Raw genomic sequence first — 7286 nt, forward strand, 5'->3', positions numbered from 1 at the left:
AGTGTTTTTGCTGTGAAGGTTACGTGTAAAAATGTGGTCTCACGGGTCTCACGAAAACAGGTTGGTCTCACGTGAACCCAACCCTATATATATATATATATATATATATATATTGGGGTTAGGCTGTTCAAATTGCACTATATAATATGTTCTGAATTAATATGTTCTTGGGTTTTTTTTTGAATATATATATTAATTCAACCTTGATCTGAGTTTCTGGACAAGAAAGAGGGTAAACAGTTGAAATTTCATTCTAAAACTCATCTTTTTTGGTCTTTTCATGACTTATGATCTGTTAAATTTGTAGTTTTCTTTATTGGTTTTGAGTGTTTATCTTAAAACTCAAGTTTCTTGGTTCTTTGCTCTTGATGTAAATCAAACACATTTGTGGAGTCGTTTAAATATATTGGATTTTAAATATATTGGATTTTAAACTGTCATACAATTTTTTTCATCGATAGTCTGTAATTGGAACCATAACTCTTATTTATTCAAATTGTATTAATATGTAAAGACTAAGTGCAACTTATATCATCGTTAAATCTTATCTTATAAAACCAGTGGAACTTCAAAATCGTTAAAATTTATGGTCCGCGCCGCATTGCGCGGGTAGACAACTAGTCACCTTATAAAGTGGGGTTTTAAGTTCTAAAAGACTTAGAAATTTCACCAAGTCTTGCGTTTTTCAGCTATCATTAGCGATCATAGAAGGTAGGTATTAGGTTGTCGTTGAACAGCCTTTCAGGTACGGCTGACAGCTCTCAGCTTATCGTCGACAGCTTTCTGCTATCACTGACAATTTATCGCTGACAACTCTCAGCTTATAGTGATAGCTTTCAACTATCGCTGAAGATTCATTTTTTTCCAGAACTTAAATCCGGTTGTATTTGGCTTTATCCATTAACGGTTATAACCGTTTAACCACCTATAAACTACCAACAACCGTCAATCTCTCATTTAAATATATAAAAACGAGAATCTGGGTGTATACATCATTTTTCACGTCCTTTGAAATGATAAAATAAAACTAAAGAATTATCCCAATTCGAAATTCGTGAAACCGACGAATTATCGTATTCGAAAAAAGTGTTTCTGTACATGATCGTTAAGATTATGGGGTCTCAATATCGCATCCGTAATAAATATTTATTTACAAGATGAAATTTGGTAAAAATGAGGCGTGTCTTTTAACAACCACACGCGTTTGCCAATCTAGCAACAAGACAATACATGTAAAAAAGTGGTTTAATTTACTATATTACTAGTTGTGTACCCGTGCAATGCGGCGGGAGCTATGAATTTTAACGATTTTGAAGTTTTACTGGTTTTATTAGAGAAGATTTAACGATGATATAAGTTACACTTGGTCTTTATATATTAATACAATTTGAATAAATAAGAGTTATGGTTCCAATCACAGTCTATCGATGAAAAAAAATTGTATGACAGTTTAAAATTCAATATATTTAAACGACTCCACAAATGTGTTCGATTTACACCAAGAGCAAAAAATCAAGCGATCGAGAGCGAGACCGACAGTTCTAGAGCAATTGAATGGGAGATTAACGAGAGAACTTTTAATAACTCATGGTGAATATCAGTTTGAATCTCACTTTGGGGGATGGGGAGAAGACATAGATGTATGAGAGGGTGAAGGCATGAGTGAAAGGTGTCAATAGTATTTTGGGAACATAAAAAGAAAAGGTAATAATGTGCATTGGTGACTTATACTATATATTATTTTAATTGTAGCATAAGAGATTTTAAGACTGAATGCATAAAGTATTAGTACTTAATGCATTATGAGTTGTGTTTAAGATTTTCAAGACTTTGTGCATAAATGTATAGTACTTTGTGCATTAAAAATTGTTTTTAAAACTTTTTGATAAATCTGGTTTATAAGGTAGTATAGATATTATATATAACAAATCACCCTAACAACGATCAGAGGACCCATGCGGTGACAAACCCCTATCCTATGTAACAAATTCATAACAACATTACAGAAGTGATGTAAGATGCAAGAATTATTCATCCAACCTTATAATATAACTGAAATAATTTTTTTTTTGTTTTTGTTTTTGTTTTTGTTATCGCATATTTTTACCCTCTGGGGTGGACCTATTAAGAAAGCCTCGAGTGTACGTGAACTCGTTATGTCGTCTCAACGTAATGAAAAAAATTAGAGTCTTAAAGGTGCGGTGATTTCTATTGATGTGTTCTCCTCTAAGTTAACATGAATTGGTTGTGGCTGTTACATATGATATTATATTTTGCAAGTTTAGATCTTTTTACCTTTTCTTTTAGTTTTTTGGTAACAGACTAAGGGGTTGTTCGGTAGGAGCTTAATAGACTGAATAAGGCATATGGCTTAATCGCTCAGCCATATCCAACTATAAGGTGTGGGGTTATTCGGCCAGCCATGGGCTGAATCACTCAGCTACAAAAGTTGTGTCCTTTGTTCTTGGCCCTAAAGTTCTCCCAACTACCCTTCTCTCCTTGTTTACCATTGCCACTCCTCTCTCTAATACTCAATCGATGATGCTGGATTGAAGGCTTCTTCGACGATTCTCCACATGTGTGTCTCCACCATCCATCACTGATACTGTGTACACTCTCCATCTATTTCTCTAGTTTCTGGTTTTCTGTTTTCAGTATTACTATTTTTGTTTTCAAGATGTGTTTCCCGTATTCAGTATGTTTCCAAGATGTGTTTCCAAGTATTCATGTATGTTTTCAAAAACATGTAACTTGTATTTTCAATATTCGATATTCATGTTTCCAAGTTGTGTTTCCATTGATTTCATGTGTTTCCACTACATAGACGGACCTAGAGGGGTGGTTAGGTGGCATGTGCCACCGTATTGTTCCTCCATGGTAAGATAAAAAAAAATTAGGTTAGTGAAAGGTGCAACCGATTTATATCAATTTTTTTTGTCTTTTGTAGGTAATATTAGATTGTTTTATATTATGTTAATTATTTTGTCCATACATCGTATATACACCATGAAAAAGAATTAAGAAAGAAGTAAAAGAACTCTAAACTCCAATTTTTTTTAATGTGTAAAATCAGTAAATGAAATAATGAACAATTAAACGATGAGTTAATTCTAGTCTTTAGCCTAATATCAAAAGCAACAAAGTTAAGAGCCCAAGTGCTTTATGCATATATTAAATAAGCGGTTTGGTTGGTTAAACCATCGAGTTAAATTGTTCAAACCGTGGATCCAACTGTGCCACTTGACTATTTCTAGGGCAGATGGGACCACTAGACCACCCATACCACAAAAAATGGTCCTTTTTGGTTTGGCCGGTTTTTTAAACATCCTTAGGCTATGTTTGATTCACCATTTTCTATTCCCTTTTTAGGGTAATGAATGTCGATAACGGTGATAAATATTGATATTGAATTAAGCCAAGGACAACCGTTTTGCTTTTTGGGTAAAAATATTTGCTCCAACGTAATCTTTATCTATAAATTTTCTCCTACTACCTTCTTGATTCTAAAAGCTTTGTCTTTGCTATATTATATGATTCGTTGACAGAGGCGGATCCAATAGTTAAAAGGGGGGGGGGGTAAGGACCCCAGTGAAAAAGTAATTTTTTTTTACCTATGTTAAAAATTAGGATTTTATATTATTACCTTTACTTTGCCCCCACTAGGATTCTCAAGGAGCCCCCTTTCCCTGCCGCCGATTCCCCTCTTCTCCGGCAGTCTTCTCCGGCACAGGCGCACAGCGCACAGCGGCACCTCTTCTCCGACGACTGGCAGCAAGAGCTTTTTAAGGTTTATTTTATTTATGTTTCTGCTGTTCCTGTTCTAGCTTTTTATAATAGTGACTTAGTGAGTCTGTCAATCTGTGAAGAGTTTCTGCAATCTGCAGTACATGAAGATTGAAGGGTTTAAAATGGAGGAAAGAAGTTGGTGGTTCAAGACTTCAAGTACATTAAGAGTGGACCCCACTTCAAGTACATCAAGACTTAAAAATAGTCACTCCTCTTCTTTCTTTCTTTCTTCTTCACGGCTTCACCTACTCTATGCAATTGTTGACTTTTGTTTTCAAAACCCTTTTTTTCAAATTTCCCCTCTTTCTTTCTTCTTCATTTTGCTTCTGCTTTCTACATCTGATTATTGCTTTAGGCTTTATGAATTATGAATCATCTTACTGCTTGTCTGCTTCTATCTTACTGTTTAAGTTTTTGGTAAAGTTAAAATGTAAACGGTAGATAAACATTGGGGCTTTTTAAGCTTTTAGTAAACTATTAAAAATTAATATCAATACTAGAGTGGACAAATACAAATATTTAATAGATGCTTATTTGCTAATATTTAATAGGTATAGTGGACAAACAGTAGGTATATTATATATATATATATATATATATATATATGATGTATATGTCCCCTTGTTTTTGCTAGAAGATGGAAAATTTTCTGAAAAGAAAGGCATCAACGTCCGATAATAGTGGAGAACCTTTAAACAACTTGCGCAATGATCTTCCCTCGATGCCTAGGGAAGTTGATTTGAATAATCTTCCATCGGATCCAGCTGAAAGGAAAATAATTTTACAATACCACCCTAATCAAAGAGATGAAATCAGACGACACTATTTGATTAAAGGACCGTGTCAACCACGTGGTCACGACTTTCCAAAATGAATAATTGGGAACAAGGCAAGACGTTTTAACCCGGCTTGGTTTGATCAATACGGTAATTGGTTGGAGTATAGTTTAAAATTAGATAAAGATTTTTGCTTATGTTGTTACTTATTTAGAGATCAATGTGGTGGACAAGGTGGGAGTGATGCTTTTTTAACCGAAGGCTTTAGTAGTTGGAATAAAACTGAGAGATTGACTACTCATGTGGGTCACATTAATAGTTTCCACAATAGAGCTATTAAGAAGTGTGAGGACCTAATGAGACATGGTCAATCAATTGTCGCCGCCTTACATAAACAAAGTGATATTCAGAARAATGAATATCGTATCCGGTTGAATGCTTCTGTTGATGCTGCTAGATTTTTGTTTAATGGTGCATTACCTTTTCGTGGTCACGATGAGTCAGAATCGTCTCTTCATAGGGGAAATTTCTTGGAATTAATAAAATTAATCCGGGATCAAAATGAGGTTGTTGGTAAGGTTATATTAGAAAATGCTCCTGGTGGCGCCAAGTATTCAAAAAGATATCGTTCACTGCTTTGCACAAGAGGTACTCAAACATATTTTCCAAGAGATYAGTGATGATGTGTTTTCCTTATTAGTTGACGAGTCGAGTGACATATCTAGAAAGGAACAMATGGCKRTGGTTTTRCGATATGTTACACATGGGATTGTTAAGGAAAGATTTATTGGTCTTGTACATGTAAAGGACACAAATGCTTTATCTCTTAAATCTGCGATTGAATTCTTATTTGTTGAACATGGTTTGAGTTTGAAAAAGGTTAGAGGCCAAGGTTATGATGGAGCAAGCAATATGCGTGGCCAATTCAATGGTTTGAAAGCTTTAATCATGAGAGAAAATAGCTCAGCATATTATGTCCATTGTTTTGCTCACCAACTTCAGTTAGTTGTTGTGGCGGTTGCACATAAACACATCGAGACTGGAAAATTCTTTGACATGATAGCATCTTTGATGAATGTGGTTTGTGCTGCTTGTAAGCGAACAGATATGGTTCGAGAAAGTCAAAAGGAGAAAGTACAAGAAGCCATTGGTAGCGGTGAAACTGAAACGGGTAGTGGGTTAAATCAAGAGCTTTCTCTTGGAAGACCTGGAGATACACGATGGGGTTCACACTACAAAACACTTAAGCGTTTGGTTGATTTATTTCCATCCGTTATTGAGGTGCTTGAGTATGTTGAAGATGTGTGCGAGAATCCTTACCGCCAACGTCAAGCAAATGGTCTTCAAATATATTTCCATTCATTTGATAGTGTGTTTTATTTGCACTTGATGTTGCATATTTTGGGGGTCACATAATCATTGTCACAGGCTCTTCAGAAAAAAGATCAAGAAATCTTGAATGTTGTTTCATTGGTGAAGTCAACCAAGCGACAGTTGCAACAATTTAGAGTTGATGGATTTTGTCGGCTTCTTGAGAAGATCTCTTCTTTTTGCGAAAAACACAACATCGGAACAGTTAACATGGAGGAAGTTTATGTCAATCCAAAAAATCGAAGACACAAGACAAATATCACATATCGACATTATTACGAGTACGAATGTTTTAACACGGTTATGGATATGCAAATTCAAGAGTTTGGTGACAGATTTGATGAGGTAAGTTCCGAATTGCTCACTTGTGTGGCCGTATTGGATCCTCATTACTCATTTTGTGACTTTGACCCATCAAAATTACTAAGGTTGACAGAGTTTTATCCTGATGATTTTAGCAATGACGAAAGAACTACTCTTGAGCACCAACTTCAACTATACATTGACAATGTCCAACATGATGAATTATTTGCTAATTTGAAAGGTATATCCGAGCTCGGTAGAGTGATGATTGAAACAAGGAAACATCTCGTGTTTCCTTTGGTTTATCGATTATTGAAGCTWGCATTGGTTTTGCMTGTTGYAACCGCAACAGTTGAGAGATGCTTTTCTGTAATGAAGCTTGTGAAGCCAGCTTTGCGCAATCGAATTTGTGACGATTTTTTGAATGCGTGTGTCATTTGTGCCGTAGAAAAAGAAGTACTTGCTAAGGTTACAAATCAAGATGTAATGACTCGGTTTCAAATGATGAAAACTCGTAGAAATCAACTTATGTAATCACGTATTATTAATTATAATGATTGATGTGTTGGTACATTGTTAGTTTAAGTGACCCCAGTGTATAAAATTCTTGGATCCGACACTGTTCGCTGATATGGAATATCATATATATCTTAACGATGTATGACACAAGCTAGTTTAACTAGATATGAGGATATATAATAATCATAAGAATGCCGCTCCTTAGCTGCCTCCTATTGTCGCCTAGCCTCTTCTCTGAATAAATGAAAGACAAACTAGTAGCCATCTCTAAATTAAAATAACAAACCCAAGTTAAATAACGAATTCAAAAACATAAATCAAATAAGATGTAACAAATAGAAAACTATTAGTTAATAAATATCAATGCATATAAATCTATAAAATGCAAAAAGAAGTTGGAAAATAAGAAAACTAGTTTAATTGATGCTGACGTTTCAAATATGGTAGCTAAAATTATTTTTAGCACCACTTCAATTTAGATTAAAGCAATGAGTTTGTTGGGGGGCAAATTTCCCCCTACCCCCTCCACTT

General features: G+C 34.9%; 1 pseudogene; it reads left to right on the forward strand.

Annotated features, from left to right (window-relative positions):
• The first annotated feature begins 4474 nt into the window (after window positions 1-4474).
• LOC112505161 lies at window positions 4475-6770 on the forward strand (annotated as a pseudogene).
• The last annotated feature ends 516 nt before the right edge of the window (window positions 6771-7286 follow it).

Source organism: Cynara cardunculus, unplaced genomic scaffold, assembly GCF_001531365.2.
Source record: "Cynara cardunculus var. scolymus isolate 2C unplaced genomic scaffold, CcrdV1 Un_Scaffold_8783, whole genome shotgun sequence".
NCBI lineage: Eukaryota > Viridiplantae > Streptophyta > Magnoliopsida > Asterales > Asteraceae > Cynara > Cynara cardunculus.